Genomic DNA, 17500 nt, shown 5'->3' with positions numbered 1-17500 from the left:
GCGCTTTGACACTACTTCCACATTTACCCATTCACACACTGATGGAGGGAGCTGCCGTGCAAGGCGCTAACCAGCACCCATCAGGAGCAAGGGTGAAGTGTCTTGCTCAGGACACAACGGACGTGACGAGGTTGGTACTAGGTGGGGCTTGAACCAGGGACCCTCGGGTTGCGCACGGCCACTCTTCCAATGCGCCACACCGTCCCTATCCTGAATCAGATGCACCTGTGTGAGGTCGTTAGCTGCATAAAGACACCTGTCCACTCCATACAATCAGAAACACCCAAACAATCAGCATGGCTAAGAGCAAAGAGCTGTCCAAAGACACCAAAGACAAAATTGTACAACTCCACAATGATGGAAAGGGCTACGGAGCAATTGCCAAGCAGCCTGGTGAGCAATCATTAGAAAATGGAAGAAGCTAAACATGACTGTCAATCTCAATCGGAGTGGAGCCCCATGCAAGATATCACCTCGTGGGGTCTCAATGATGCTAAGAAATGTGAGGAATCAGCCCAGGGCTACACGGCAGGTCTTGGTCAATGACCTAAAATGAGACCAAAATTGACCTTTTGGGTCATAATTCCACTATGCGTGTTTGGAGGAAGAAGAATGATGCGTACTTTCCCAAGAACACCATCCCTACTGTGAAGCATCATGCTTTGGGGGTGTTTTTATGCTCATGGGACAGGACGACTGTACTGTATTAAGGAGAGGGTGACTGCACCCATGTATTGTGAGACTTTGGCCAAAACCCTCCTTTCCTCAGTCAGATCATTGAAGATGAGTCGTGGCGGTGTCTTTCAACAGCCAGGAAAACCAAGAAGTGGCTTTGTAAGAACCATATCAAGGTTCTGGAGTGGCCTAGCCAGTCTCCAGAACTAAATCCAATTGAAAATCTTTGGAGGGAGCAGAAAGTCTGTGTTACTCAGCTACAGCCCAGAAACCTTACTGATCTAGAGAAGATCTGTGTGGAGGACATGGCGAAAATTCCACCTGCAGTCTGTGCAAACCTGGTGAAGAACTACAGGAAACGTTTGACCTCTGTAATTGCAAAAAAAAAGGCTACTCTACCAAATATTAAAGGCCTACTGAAACCCACTACTACCGACAACGCAGTCTGATAGTTTATATATCAATGATGAAATAATAACATTGCAACACATGCCAATACGGCCTTTTTAGTTTACTAAATTGTACATTTAAATTTCCCGCAAAGTGTCCTGTGGAAAACATCGCGGTATGATGACGCGTGCGTTTGACGTCACCGGTTGTAGCGGAAATTTTTTTTCCAGCCTGATCCAAGCTATATGTAGTCTGCTTTAATCGCATAATCACACAGTATTCTGGACATCTGTGTCGCTGAATCTTTTGCAGTTTGTTCAATTAATAATGGAGAAGTCAAAGGACAAAGATGGAGGTGCCTTTAGCAACACAAACACAGCAACACAAGGTGTTTCCTTGTTTAAAATTCCCGAAGGTGAAGCTTTACTATGGAACAGAGCGGTCAAGCGAGCATGGTTCCCGACCAAATGTCAACCGGCAGGTTAAGGTGAGAAAATTGTGCTAATAAATAGGCTCTTACCGTAGACATAAGCAGAGCTTGCGTCCTCCTGCAGCTGCAGACTATTACCTCCTCCCACCGGAGACGCAGGCGGTCACCACACCCGTGGCCACACCCCTCCGACTTTCAGGTAACGTATAATCTCACTAAAACACTAGTAACACAATAAGCAGATAAGGGATTTTCCAGAATTATCCTAGTAAATGTGTCTAATAAGATCTGAATCGCTCTCACTGCCCGCCCCATTTTTAAAAAACTTTTTTTTAACTTTTTTTTTGTAGTCCTTCACTCTCACTATCCTCATCCACGAACCTTTCATCCTCGCTCAAATTAATAGGGAAATTGTCCCTTTCTCGGTCCGAATCGCTCTAGCTGCTGGTGGCTATGATTGTAAACAATGTGAGGATGTGAGTAGCTCTACAACCAGTGACGTCACGCGCACATCGTCTACTACTTCCGGTAAAGTCAAGGCATTTTTATTAGCGACCAAACGTTGCAAACTTGATCGTCGATGTTCTCTACTAAATCCTTTCAGCAAAAATATGGCAATATCGCAAAATGATCAAGTATGACACATAGAATGGACCTGCTATCCCCGTTTGAATAAAAAATATCTAATTTCAGTAGGCCTTTAACACTAGAACTCCCAGGATTTTTTTGCTCTACCTATAAAACCCAGAGGGCATCCGATCGGCTGGAAGGCCCCCTGTGAACCTTCCTTTTGTTATGTAAACGGTCAATCACTGGGCCACTTCGCTCAAAACACCTTGACAGAATGGGGGAGAGGGAGAAACAGATAGGAGCTGATGTAGAAGTTATCAGGAACCTACAACACTGGGCTTCCAACATCCGCACCAGACACATAGGAAAAGTAAAAGAACAGAACCACATAATAAAAAAAAAACAAAAAAAAAACACTCAAAATCTGTGTTAGCCCCACCAGTTATTTACATAATTGCTCATCAAGTTGATATCTGTACAAGATAATGATTTATTTTTGGAACATTTTTTTTCAAACAGATACACCAGAAACGTATTTGATTTGTTTTATTTTAGAATTTGTACATTGTTTTGAAAAACTGTTCAATAACAGATTAAAGTTTCATAAATAAAAAGAGAATAATCGAAGAGAACCAATATGGATACAGAGCTAATGTTACAACTTCAATGGCTTTAATTGAAATTACAGAAGAAATTGCCAATGCAATAGATAGTAAAAAATGTGTGGCAGCAGTGTTTATGGATCTAACTAAAGCATTTGACACAATTAATCACTATATTTTAATCAAAAAACTAGAACGATATGGCATCAGAGGGTTAGTCTTAAACTGGATAAGAAGTTATCTAACAAACAGGAAACAATACGTGAAGCGAGGCGAACACACTTCTACAACGATAAATATATCCTGTGGTGTACCTCAGGGATCAATACTAGGACCTAAACTATTTAATCTCTGTATAAATTACATTTGTAAAGTTACAAGAGATTTAAAGTCAGTATTATTTGCGGATGATACAACAGTGTTTTGTTCAGGAGAGAACACACAGAAGATAATACAAATAATAACAGAAGAAATGAACAAATTAAAAAAAATGGTTTGACAAAACAGACTATCATTGAAAATCAGTAAAAAAAAATAATGCTATCTGGTAACAGTAGAAGAGAAAGTCAAACACAAATACAAATAGAGGGAATAGAAATTGAAAGAGTAAATGAAACCACATTTCTAGGTATAATAATTGATGATAAATTGAACTGGAAATCTCTTGTAAAAATATAGAACATAAAGTAGCAAGAAAAACGTCAATAATGAATAAAGCCAAATATGTTCTAGACCAAAAATCACTTTATATTCTATACTGTTAACTAGTGTTACCATATCTGAGTTACTGTGTAAATATATGGGGAAACAACTACAAAAGTACACTTCATTCACTAACAGTGTTACAAAAAAGATCTGTTAGAATAATACATAATGTTGGATATAGAGAACATACAAACCCTTTATTTATTGAATCAAAGATACTGAAATTCCACGAAATAGTGAATTTGCATGCAGCTAAAATTATACACAAAGCAAACTATAACCTGCATCCTGAAAAAGTACAACAATTTTTCTCAACAAAAGAGGAGAAATATAATCTTAGAGAAAAATTTAATTTAAAACATTTGTACGCACGTACAACACTTAAGACCTTCAGTATATCAATATGTGGAATTAAACTATGGAATGGATTAAGCAAAGCAATCAAACCATGTACTAATATGATTCACTTCAAGAAACTCTTCAACTGTGTTTACAAAGTACAAAAAAGAAGAACCATGATAAACATTCTGAATTTATTCACCCATTCATTCTTGCATTCTCAAAATAATCTTACTTATCTCATCGTATGGACTAAAACTTACTTCACCAATTATTTATTTATTTATTTTTATTGTGATTACTTATGGAGTGTATTCTGAATACATTGTGAACAAGAAGTGTACAAAAGTTTAGCAACTGTTATGTAAAAGAAAAGGGGTATGATTAAATAAGCTCTGCTTCTTCCTACTCCTTTTCGAACATGTTGAAAAGAGAAACTGGAAATTGTGATGTATGCTTGCATATTAGAAATAAATTCAAACTCAACTCAACTCAACTCAAGGGGCACTGCAATGCTAATGAAAAATGTGGCCATAATGGCTCGTGTGACTGCAATCGTTTACATAACAAAAGGAGGGGTTTCCAGCTGATCGGCTGACCTGTGGTTTTATAGGTAGAAAAGCCAACTGGCTTCTCCCTGGGAGTTCTAGTGTTAATGTTGGTGTTCAAATACCTATTTTCAGCTTAATCACACAAATAAATAGTTAAAAAATCATAGATTGTGATTTCTGGATTTTTTCTTTTTAGGTTATCTCTCATTCAGTGGACATGCACCTACCATGAACATTTCAGACCCCTCCATGATTTCTAAGTGGGAGAACTTGCAAAAAAGCAGTGTGTTCAAATACTTATTTTCTTCACTGTATATATATACCGTATATTACCAAGTAAATACCCTTGGGTAAATAACCGCCTATGTCTTGATAGCCGCCCCGGGTCTGAGCCCATTTTGTGAATTAAACGCCTCTTCCTAATAATAGCCGTTGTATAGCGGTACACCACAACTAATGGACGGGAATACTTTAAGGGGGAAGAAGAAAAGAAAGTTTGACTTAAAGTTCAAGTTAGCGGTTGTAAAGTATGTGGAGCAGAATTCTGGTTTGGTAGCGGCCAGGCTGTTTAACGTTGACCCAAAGCGTGTACGCGAATGGAAACAAAAAAAAGGGAGAACTACTATCTCAGTCGGCAATCGATGGAAAACGGGCTCGCTTATCTGGCGGAGGTAGGAAGAAAGTGAGCGACGAGTTTGATGCTAATTTGTGTCAGTGGATACATCACCTTCGTGGACTGAACCACCGTGTGTCCCGCAAAATGATCTGCATTGAGGCCAAGGAGTTGTATGCCACCGCGAGTGACACGAGAGACACTGGGGTGGTGTTTAGTGCAACGAGTGGCTGGCTCAATCGATTCCTGCGTCGGAACAACTTCCTCGTTTTCACTACTAAACAGATAGAGGCCAAGCAAATCCAGCCCAAGAATATCATCGCCAGGGATGAAACAGCCGTCTGGTTTGACATGGTTGGTTTTAGTACGGTCAACGAGAGGGGCGCCCGCTACATCTGCCTCAAAACCACCGGCCACGAGAAGGCACGCGTCACGGTGGCGCTTGCAGCCAAAGCAGACGGGACAAAGCTGAAGCCTTACATTGTGTTTAAAGGTGCTGTCCGTAATGTAAAGGCTTTGCAGAGCATCCCCGGGGTGATCATTGATTCCTCCAAGAATGGCTGGTTTAATGATGACCTGACAAAGGATTGGCTCCAGAGGGCATTGGGGAAATTTTACTTCGGACTAAGGCTACTTGCATGGAACTCGTGCCATATCAACGAGGCCACGAAGGCAAAGCTCAAAAGGGGCTACAACCTTACAATGGCTGGATGTTGCACAAAGTACCTGCAGGCCCCCGATGTTGTGTGGAATGGCCCTTTCAAAGCGCAGCTTTGTGACTACTATGATAACTGGGTGGCTGGTGATTAAGACAAGACCTACACCAAGTCAGGGAACCTGATAGCCCCTTCCCGCCACCTTCTGGTCGACTGGGTCCTGGGAGCCTGGGATGCTCTGGATCGGGACACTCTGATCAACTCATTCAACGTAGGCTGGCTGGCCGTGTGGAGTTTGCGTGCGTTGCAAACAGTAGCCATAGCTGCTTGTTGCTTTCTGGTACCCTACAAGGTGTGTGGTCTGACGGTGTCAGCTGATGGGAGTGAGGACCAGCTCATTTACTGCCTCAAGGAGGGACAGCCATGTCAGGCAGGCAGAGAGATGCTTTTGAGGGCTAGACAGCAGGGTGCTGCTGTGGTTCCGGTAGAGGAGGCGAGTTGTAGCTATTTTTCTGCTAAGGGGACAGGACGACAGATCCGTGGTAAAGAAAGAACGAATGGGGCCATGTATCGTGAGATTTTAAGCCAAAACCTCCTTCCATCAGTGAGAGCTTTGAAGATGAAACGTGGCTGGGTCTTCCAGCATGACAATGATCCCTCGGGCAACGAAGGAGTGGCTCCGTAAGAAGCATTTGAAAGTCCTGGAGTGGCCTAGCCAGTCTCCGGACCTCAACCCGATAGACAATCTGTGGAGGGAGTTGAAAGTCCGTGTTGCTCAGCGACAGCCCCAAAACATCACTGCTCTCGAGAAAATCTGCACAGAGGAATGGGCCAAAATACCAGCTACTGTGTGTGCAAACTTGGTAAAGACCTATAGTAATTGTTTGACCTCTGTTATTGCCAACAAAGGTTATATTACAAAGTATTGAGTTAAATTTTTGTTATTGACCAAAAACTTATTTTCCACCATAATTTACTAATAAATTCTTTAAAATGCGCACAATGTGAATTCCTGGATTTTTTTTCACATTCTGTCTCTCACAGTTGAAGTGTACCTATGATGAAAATTACATATATGCAAATATATATACACTACTTAAAAAAATTAAAGGCAAGGCAACTTTATTCGTATAGCACTTTTCATACACAAGGCAGACTCAAAGTGCTTCACAGACAACAAAGTGAAATGAAAGAAAATAAAAGCAAAATTAAGATGCAGACAATACAAATAAAAACAGTGTGGACGTTAAAAGTTAAAAGATTAAAAGATTTAGATGAAAGCTAAGGTGAACATAAACGTTTTCAGTCTAGTTTTAAAAGTAGTCACAGTTGGGGAAAGTCTGACATCTTCAGGAAGGTTATTCCAGCTATTTGTTGCGTAGTAACTGAATGATGCTCTCCCTTGATTTGAGTTTACTCTGGAAACCACTAACAAAATGGTCTCAGAAGATCTTACTGATCGAGAGGGCTTATATAGTGGGAGCATATCAGTGATATACTTCGGCCCTAGACCATGTAGTGATTTATATGTGAGCAGGAGGATTTTGAAATCAATTCTCTTATGTACAAGGAGCCAATGTAAGGATTTAAGAATTGGTGTAATGTGCTCACATTTTTTGGTCTTTGTTAGAACTCTAGCAGCAGTGTTCTGAACAAGCTGTAGCTGCCTGACAGTTTTTTTGGGGAAGACCTGCAAGGAGACCATTACAATAGTGTCGCCTACTGGTAATAAAGGCATGTACAAGTTTTTCAAAGTCTTGAGCTGACATAAGCCCTCTAAGTCTTGTTACATTTTTGAGGTGATAGTAGGCCGATTTTGTTACTGATTAGATGTGACTGTCGAAATGTAAATCAGAATCTAAAATAACCCCAAGATTTCTGGCTTTATTTGAGGTTTCCAGGGACAGTGATTGAAGGTGTTGGATGACTTTAAACCTTTCTTTTTCAGCACCAAAAACATTTATCTCAGTTTTGTCTTCATTTAGTTGTAGGAAATTTTGGCATATCCAGTGTTTGACTTGCTCAATGAACTGGCGCAGAAGATCTATGGGGCGATAGTCATTTGGTGATAGCACTACATAAATTTGGGTGTCATCGGCATAGTAATGATGGTCAATGTTATTATTTTTCATGATGTGTCCTAGTGGGAGCATATAGATGTTAAATAAAGTCGGCCTCACAATTGAACCTTAGGGGACTCCACACGTTACGTTGGTTGGTTCTGATACAAAGTCACCAATGGAAACAAAATAGTTCCTATCTTGTAGATATGACTTGAACCAGCTTAAAACTGTGCCGGAGAACCCCACCCAGTTTTCCAACCTGTCCATAAGCATTGAGTGGTCGACAGTGTCAAATGCAGTACTGAGGTCCAATAGCATTAATACTGAAGTTTTGCCAGAGTCTGTGTTTAGACGGATGTCATTTATAACTTTAAGAAGGGTTGTCTCTGTGCTATGAAGAGGTCAAAATCCTGACTGGAAGTTGTTGTGGCAGACAGTAGAAGCCAAGAAGTGATTTAGTTGTTGGAGGACAACTTTCTCAATTATTTTACTTATGAATGGTAGATTTGAAATTGGTCTGTAGTTGTTGATAACAGAGGCATCTAGGCTCCGCTTTTTTAGAAGAGGTTTAATGACTGCAGTTTGAAAGCCTTTGGGAAATTGCCCGATTGAAAATAATTATTAACTATTTGCAACTATTTGCAATACGTCTGTTGATAGGCAGTCAAAAACATTCTTAAAGAAGTTGATAGGGAAAACATTGAGGAAGCAGGAGGATGACTTTAGAGCTGTCACCGTTTCCAATAGAGTCTATGGCATTAAAGGAACACTTTGAAAACACATCAGATTTCAATGGTGAAAAAAAGAAATGTCGGATATCTATACAGTTCAATGTCTCAGGAACAAAAGGATGCCACATCTTTTGATGGAAATAAAAGTTTTCAGCCGTCAGAGGGCAGAGTATATAGACACCCCAAAAAATCACAGTGAAAAAATGGTGTGGCAGGCTTGTTCATTTTGCCTAAATTCAATTTCTGCAACTCAAAATTATTTTCAATATCTTGTGTGGCCCCCACGTGCTTGTATGCATGCTTGACAACGTCGCAGCATGCTCCTAATGAGACGACGGATGGTGTCTTGTGGGATGTCCTCCCAGATTTGTAAGGGCATCAGTGAGCTCCTGTAAAGTCTGAGGAGCAACCTGGTGGCGTCTGATGGATCGAAACATTATGTCCCCAGATGTGTTCTATCGGGTTTAGATCAGGTGATCGTGAGGGCCATTCAATTGTGTCAATTCCTTCATCCTTCAGATACTGTTTGCATACTCTTTTGCTAACCCAGGACCTACTTCACCAGCGCAGGGTCTGACCATGTGTGCAAAGATTTGATCCCGATACCAAATGGCAGTCAGACTGTCGTTCTCTAGCCTGTAGAGGTCTGTTCGTCCCTCCATGGAAATGCCTCCCCAGACCATCACTGACCCACCACCGAACGGGTCATGCTGAATTATGTTGCAGGCAGCATAGCGCTCTCCTTGGTTTCTCCAGACCCTTTCACTTCTATCACAAGTGCTCAGGGTAAACCTGCTCTCATCTGTGAAAAGCACAGGCCGCCAGTGGCGGACTTGCCAATTGTGATGTTCTATGGCAAGTGCCAATAGAGCTCCACGGTTCCGAGCAGTGAGCACGTCAGGTCCTGAGCCCATACTCGTGAAGTCTGTTTCTGACTGTTTGGGCAGAAACATTCACACCAGTAGCCTGCTGGAGGTCATTCTGTAGGGCTTAAGCAGTGCTCAAGTCTGGTCTTCCCTGCTTAGGCTGCTGCCCCCGTGACCCGACCTCGGCTAAGCGGAAGAAGATAGATAGATGGATGAATAGATAGATAGATAGATAGATAGATAGATAGATAGATAGATAGATAGATAGATAGATACGCTCTTGGCATATCCATCTATGTCCCTTGGTAAGTTTCACTCCAATAAGGAGCATTTGGTAGCCATTCACAAACTTCTAGCAAGCTTCTTGTTGAATTTTTGACCACTCCTCTTGACAAAATTGGTGCAGTTCAGCTAAATTTGTTGGTTTTCTGACATGGACTTGTTTCTTCAGCATTATCCACACGTTTAAGTCAGGACTTTGGCCATTTTTGTTTCATCTGACCACAGAACTTTCCTCCAGAAGGTCTTATCTTTGTCCATGTGATGTCAAATTAAACAAAAATTGAGCTGTTTTGCCACAATACCCGGCAATATGTTTGGAGGAGAAATCCCAGGAACACAATGCCCACCGTCAAGCAAGTTGGTGGTAGTATTATGCTCTGGCCTGTTTTGCGGCCAATGGAACTGATGCTTTAAATGGGACAATGAAAAAGGAGGATTACCTCCAAATTCTTCAGGACAACCTAAAATCATCAGCCTGGAGGTTGGGTCTTGGGCGCAGTTGGGTGTTCCAACAGGACAGTGACTACAAACACATGTCAAAAGTGGTCAACGAATGGTTAAATCAGGCTACAATGAAGGTTTGAGAAAGGCTTTCACAAAGTCCTGATTTAAAAATGTGGATAATGCTGAAGAAACAAGTCCATGTCAGAAAACCAACACATTTAGCTGAACTGCCCCAATGTTGTCAAGAGGAGTGGTCAAAAATTCAACCAGAACCTTGTGGATGGCTACCAAAAGCACCTTATTGCAGTGAAACTTACCAAGGGATATGTAACCAAATATTAACATTGCTGTATATATATATATATATATATATATATATATATCCATCCATCCATCCATTTTTTACCGCTTATTCCCTTTGGGATCGCGGGGGGCGCTGGTGCCTATCTCGGTTACAATCGGGCAGAAGGCGGCGTATACCCTGGACAAGTCGCCACCTCATTGCAGGGCCAACACAGATAGACAGACAACATTCACACTCACATTCACAGATTCCAGAAAACACAGAGTGAGATGTTCTACCTCTTGTGCAAAACACAAATGCATAAAATGACTTAACACATTAAAATGACTAGTAAAACATTTAAAAACACAAGAACCAACTTCTAAAACATTAAAAACGACTCCAAAACACATAAAATGACTCCGAAGAGATGCACAATGACATCTAAAACGTTAATTTCTCCTAAAACACGTAACAAGACTCCTAAAACACATAAAGACTCCTAAAACACGTAAGAATACTCCTAAAAACACGTAAAAAGACTCCTAAAACAAATAAAAAACAGAATGAGGTGTTTGCATCCTTTGCGAGCACATACACTTGGCGAACTTGTGGTGAACAGTGAACGTGAATGGAAGACCTGAAGGATAAAATAATTTACGGGTGCGCATCATTAGTAGTGTTCCTCTGGGTCACTGGGTGTTTCGGCCTTTAACACTATACACCCTCTCCAGAGGCGGCCAGCTACAGGATGATCAGACCTGAGCTTGCGACCCAAGTCCATTTAGCCATGAGAGTCACCTTGTTGGCAGACATATCAGGGGACTATGCATGGCAGGGGCGTCTGGTTCCGTGAGTCAGATTTTGGTCTGCCTGACCGCATACCTCCTGATGCACTAGTTGGGGGCCCAATTGGGGTCATTCCTCTTCAGCCAGAGCCACCGGCTGCTCTTTTCAGCTGCTTCAGATGCGGCTTTGATTGCTGTACGCAGACACTGGCCCCTGACTCCCAAGTCCCTCAGCAGTTTTGTGGTAGAGGTTCCCACGAAGCCTCTGCACCCAACCTCCACAGGGCGGACTTCAGTATTCCAGCCACGATTTTTAGCTTCCGCGGAAAGCTTGGAATACGGCAAATGTTTCCTCTCATATGCCTCCTCCATTGATTCTTCCCAGGGTACAGTGAGCTCAACAATGAAGGCCTTTTTGTGGGAAGGAGACCAGGGCACTAGGTCAGGCCTCAAAGTGGTAGTGCCGATCTTGGTGGGGAAAATCAGCTGTTTGCCAACATCTGCCAGCATCTTCCAGTCGCGTGCTGGACACAGCTGACTTCTCTCTGACGGGTTAACGTTGCGCCCGGCAACTGTGATCCCTTCACAGACAAAGGTAGTTCTCCATGAGTTCTTTGATGTTGGTGGTGGCAATGCGTTGATGTTGGATCGTTTTACCTCCAGTGTGGAAGCAAGGCTCTTCAAAACTTGGTTGTGGCGCCAAGTGTATCGCCCCTGAGTGAGGCTGGTTTTGCAACCTGAGAGTATGTGTCGGAGGGAGGCCGGCTTAGCACAAAGGGCGCATGATGGATCTTCGCCAAACCACTGCTGGAGATTGGTTAGTGTCGGAAGGACATCGTAGGTAGCTCTGATGGCAAAGCTTAAGCTCCTTGCTTCCATGGCCCATACATCCCTCCAGCTCAACTTCTTTCTTTCAACGCCTTCCCACCGAGTCCACCGACCCTGTTTGCCAAGGGTGACTGCCTTGGCCCATCTCAAGGCCTCCTCCTGACGCCGTACTTCCTCCACTACCATCTTCCTTTGTGTTGGCACAGTGGCACTTCTCCAGGCAGGGCGACTAGACGTAAGTCCAAGGCCTCCTCTACCTTGCTGAACATTCCCCACAATGTCAGCATGTCTGAGAGCTGCTGTTGCTTTTTCAACTTCTCTTGCTGGTGTCCACTTGCGCCCCGAAACCAATGTTGGTGCATTTCCCCTAACCGCTGGATCTTTGGATTCACTCAAGGTCAACTGCAGTCGTGTTTTGGCACACTTAAACTCCTCTGTAAGACTGGTAAGGGGCAACTTGAGCATACTGCGACCGTAAAGGCCTATGGTGTTGAGACAGCGTGGAACTCCAAGCCACTTTTTGATGTAGATGGTGAATCTTCTCTCCAGCTTCTCCACTGTTGAGAAGGGCACCTCATAGACTGCCAGAAGCCACATCACCCGGGGTAGTAAGCCGAACTGGAGGCACCGGGACTTAAGCTTCCCAGGAAGTTGGGTACTGTCAATCGCCAGTAGGCCTCTTCTTTCACTAGGGCCAGTTCAGTGTTGCCAATCAACCTATCCCCAGGTGCATCTCTTTGGAAGTGGGAGGAAGCAGGAGTACACGGAGGGAACCCACGCATTCACGGGGAGGACATGCAGACTCCACACAGAAAGATTGAACCCTGACTACTCAGGACCTTCGTATTGTGAGGCAGACACACTAACCCCTCTGCCACCGTGAAGCCCATATATATATATACATACATATATATGTATATATATATATATATATATATATATATATATGTATACACACATGTACACACATATATATATTTCAGCTCATAGGACTAGATGGTACAATCCCTCAGATTGAGTAGCACTTATAGTTAAGTGTGTGTGTGTGTGTGTGTGTGGGGGGGGGGGGGGGGGGGGTCATCCTTACTGTGGTCTTTAGGTGGGCACCCTCCTTAATTGGTGTTTCGTTGATAGGCCCACGACACCTCCGGAGGGCTCAACAGATACATCTGTCTTACCAAGTGTGCCACCCTCTAACTTTACCCCTCGATGTCATTTAGCAGCCCAGTTTGGGTCCTTTCTTTTGATCCATATCCATCTGCTACTTCGTTCAGCAGCAACCGACAGCAATTTGACTGCCCGACGGAGGACCTGACCTCTAAATACCCATCCTTTTAGAAGCTTGGTTGTGGACGTAGCAACGAAGCCAATGCACCCGACTTCAACTGGAAGCACTCGGGCACGTCAGCCGCGTTGCTCTGCCTCAGCTGATATGTCCGCATACCTGAGTTGTTTGCGCTCATATGCTTCATCAACTGCTGCTTCCCATAGTACAGTTAATTCAACAATGAACACAGTCTTCTGGGAGGTTGACCACAAGACCAGGTCAGGCCTGAAGCTGGTTGTAATGACCTCAGGTGGGAAGATGAGTTTGTGGTCCAAGTCAACCTGCATTTTCCAGTCCCAGTCAGAGTACAGAAGGGTTGCCTCCACTCTTGCAGATGGTTTTGCTGGGAGTTGTCCTGCTCTTACAAACGGAGTTGTGATTGAGTGACTAGGGATTGAGGGAGGGAGAGCCTTGTTGGTATCTCTCTTTTCTTCCAGGGTGATCGCCAGTTAGACTTAAGACAAACTTTTTTTTTTCCCCCCTAAACCTTTATTAATAAACTGCAACATTACAAACAGCTGAAAAACAGTAATCAAAATAAGTACAAAAACAGTACAAAACAGCGCCAGGGCTGCGCTGAGCCCACGTCTCATGATGTAGCAGTGAGCCAGCCAGCTCACGTGACCACGCCGTCGGCTTTGTTTGGAAACATTCGAAAAATGGCGTAGGTAAACTCTACTGATAGTTCAGCGGAGAAACATCTCGAGGTATAAAAGTGTACGACCTAAGTCGTCAAAAGTGTCGGAACACTTTACTTTAAAGACTTCAAAGACTACATTCCTGCAAAACGAGCAGCATGGACCTCGCATACGTGGCACGAAGGACAACATTGCTTCGGCAGCACCTGAAGAGGAAACATGGATGAAGGGAAGAACTCACGGTACGTAACTTTTAAGTCCATAGTATATTGATCCGTTGTGTCCTTCTTTGTGTGTTTTTAACCTTTTGTTAACGAGGAGATTTTTTTTAAGCCAATAAACGGACAGAAATATCTCAGGTTGGTTTCATAATGGATTAATGTAGCGGGACCCGGTAAAGCTATATAATATTTGAGTGACGCTTGAGTAATATAAACGTTATGAAGGTGCAGGAATATTTCATACTATTATTCACAGGCAGCCTAAAGTGGATCCTTTATTATTCAGAACAGAAACATGTACAATATCTGACCCAGTTCTGATCTGATAAGTTACATTTCGGTGTTGTTATTGTTGTATGCTGCATCCTTAATGTCCATTTATTTCATTTAGCTTTTTTTTAATGTGGTGGTTTAATTAAATAGATGGATGGATAGATAGATAGATAGATAGATAGATAGATAGATAGATAGATAGATAGATAGATAGATAGATAGATAGATAGATAGATAGATAGATAGATAGATAGATAGATAGATAGATAGATAGATAGATAGTACTTTTATTGATTCCCTCAGGGAGTTTTCCTCAGGAACATTTAAATTCCAGCAGCAGTGTACAGAATTGACATCGAATTTAAAAAGTAAATAACGGGGGTTCAAATGGAAAAAAAAAAGAAAAAAATATTACAATAAGAATAAAAATAAAAAAGCAATATAAGAATAAAAATATAACAGTAAAAATAACTATATAACAAGAAAAACTAGGCAGCAGTGACCATGATATGAAAAAATGTGCCTTTTACATCAGAAATTATTAAATAAATCAACTAAGTATGTATTGAGTTACATGTAAATGTTGCTACTATGTACGTTCATGATATGGTTTCTCTCATTTCAGAAAGAAACAAGCCAGCATTAGCGACTTGGTACAAAGGAAGGTGTGCACACCAAAGCAAGAGGCTGCATTGACTGATGCTATCCTGAATATGTTGCTAACTGACATGAGGCGACTATCAATGGTGGAGGATGAAGGTTTCAGAAAAATGATTTACGTCCTCAACCCTGGTTACACTCTTCCCTCCAGGACCCATTTTACGAAACTGATGGAGAGGATGCATAAGCAGACATTTCAAGCTGTGTAAACTGACATTAAAGCCACCCAGAGCAAAATAGTTCTAACCCGTGATGTGTGGACATGTGTAGCCACGGAAGCCTACCTCGGCAATACATGCCACTAGATTGGAGACGAATGGAACATGAAGTCAATCTGCCTTACGACCATGCCACTAGAGGAAAGACATTCAGTATCCAACATTGCAGAATGGTTGGAATAGGTAGTAGGCAGGTTTGAAATTCCCCTAAGCAAAATTATTGCTATTGTGCATGACAATTGTGCACTTTAGAAAAAAAAAAATTTTTTCTAACACTTGCCTTGTTATTGTTATGTTTGGCAAGTCGAAAGGACATGGTGCCAGTATGCGTTTTTTTTTAAATAAAGTATTGAAAAGGATACAAATGTAGTTTGTCTTTTTTATCCGATTATTAATCGATTAATTGCAGTAATAATCAACAGATTAATCGATTATCATATTAATTGTTAGTTGCAGCCCTAGATAACAGCATCATCCACTCCAACATGGGGATGATATGCAAACTGTAGGGGATAATGGGTTGTACTTGTATAGCCCTTTTCTACCTTCAAGGTACTCAAAGCGCGTTGACACTAGTTCAACATTTACACACTGATGGAGGGAGCTGCCATGCAAGGCGCTAACCAGCACCGATCAGGAGCAAGGGTGAAGTGTCTTGCTCAGGACACAACGGACGTGACAAAGTTGGTACTAGGTGGGAATTGAACCAGGGACCCTCGGGTTGCGCACGCCCACACTCCCTCTGCGCCACACCGTCCCAGGGATGGAGCCACCAGGGGTCTCAGCTGATCCAGCACATGTCTCTCTCAAGGACCTTCATGACATGAGACATAAGAGCAACTGGTCTGAAGTCATTCAAGCCCGATGGGATTGAATTCTTGGGCATCGGCACTATGCAGGAGGTTTTCCATAGCGCTGGTATCCGTTCAAACTTCAGACTCAGGTTGAATATGTAGTGCAGGATCTCAGTTAGCTGAGCAGCACAAGTCTACAGGATCCAGGGCTGGGTTGAGTCTCTCCAGCTGTCGTCTTACATGTCCAGGTGTCAGACACACCAGACTGGCGTTCTCAGTGGGGGGATAAGAAACAGCGTTGGCAGGCAAAAGTGAAGGAGTTTGTAGATTGATGTTCAGGGGAGGAGTGAGGACAGGAGTAGTGATGGGAGGGCCAGTAAGGGGTGCATTGCTAAATCTATCCATCCATCCATCCATTTTCTGCCGCATATTCCCTTTTGGTGTAGCGGGGGGCGCTGGTGCCTATCTCAGCTACAAATGGGCGGAAGGCGGAGTACACCCTGGACAAGTCGCCACCTCATCGCAGGGCCAACACAGATAGACAGACAACATTCCCACTCACATTCACACACTATTGAAAAACAAATTTAGCTCATTGGCTCTATCTACATCCCCATCCAGCAGTTTGGCTTTGTTGTTGAAGCCTGTGATGGTCTTCATGCCCTTCCACACATCACAAGTGTTATTCTGTTGGAGTTTGGCTTTGAAAACATGCCTACAGAACCTTCTGTAGGCATGTTTTCCTTCTTGCAGTTGAACTTCAAGCTGCCACTGTATCCTCCTCAACTCGTCCTGATCACCGGATCCGAAGGGTAGCTTCTTTTTATTCAGCAGCACCTTTAGCTGGCTGGTGATCCAGGGCTTGTTATTTGGGTAACAATTGACAGTTTTTGTAGGGATGATGGAGTCCTCACAGAAATTGATGTAGTCTGTGATGCAGTCTGTGATGATGTCAATGTCTGTCCCGTGAGGCTTTCAGAGCACGTCCCAGTGTATGGTCTCAAAACAGTCTTGCAGGGCCTACCGACTGCCTCCTCACAGCAGGAACATATTGAGGTGTTAAAAGCACCAGATTGTGATTGGACCGTCGCAGAGGGGGCAGGGCAGTGTCACTGTATGTTTCTTTTGAATTAGCATACAGTAGGTCCAGAGTGTTATTGTCCCGTGTTGCTCAGTGCACATATTGATGGAAAGTGGGTAAAACTGAGTCCAAAGAAACATGATTAAATCACCCGAAATCAGAATGAGGGCATCTGGGTGTTTGGTCTGTAGCTTAGCAACAGCGGTATGAATGGTGTCGTAAGCAGCAGCCTCGTCTGCAGAAGGACTACACTCGGATGAAGATTATAGAAGTAAACTCCCTTGGCAAATAATATGGTCGAATTCCAACTGCCAGAAATACAATGTCCAGCATACAAACACACTCCTTTCCAGTAATATGTCCAGGATTACACCACCTCTCGTTCACCAAGATGGCAATCCCAGCTGTGTTTTTTCTTACCGCTCAGGAGTGTGTCTCTATCCGCCCGTGAGGTTGTGAAGCCGGTAGAGAC

The 17500-nt window shown here is 42.9% G+C and overlaps 1 protein-coding gene across 4 annotated transcripts in view; it reads right to left on the bottom strand.

The window, feature by feature from the left end:
• LOC133554655 (protein SON) overlaps positions 1-17500 on the bottom strand; it is a 128698-nt gene that overhangs the window by 88347 nt on the left and 22851 nt on the right. The window lies entirely within an intron of this gene.

Source organism: Nerophis ophidion, linkage group LG06, assembly GCF_033978795.1.
Source record: "Nerophis ophidion isolate RoL-2023_Sa linkage group LG06, RoL_Noph_v1.0, whole genome shotgun sequence".
Classification (NCBI taxonomy): Eukaryota; Metazoa; Chordata; class Actinopteri; order Syngnathiformes; family Syngnathidae; genus Nerophis; species Nerophis ophidion.
Note: the sequence above shows the minus strand (reverse complement) of the source record. Positions and strands in the feature narration are given on the sequence as shown.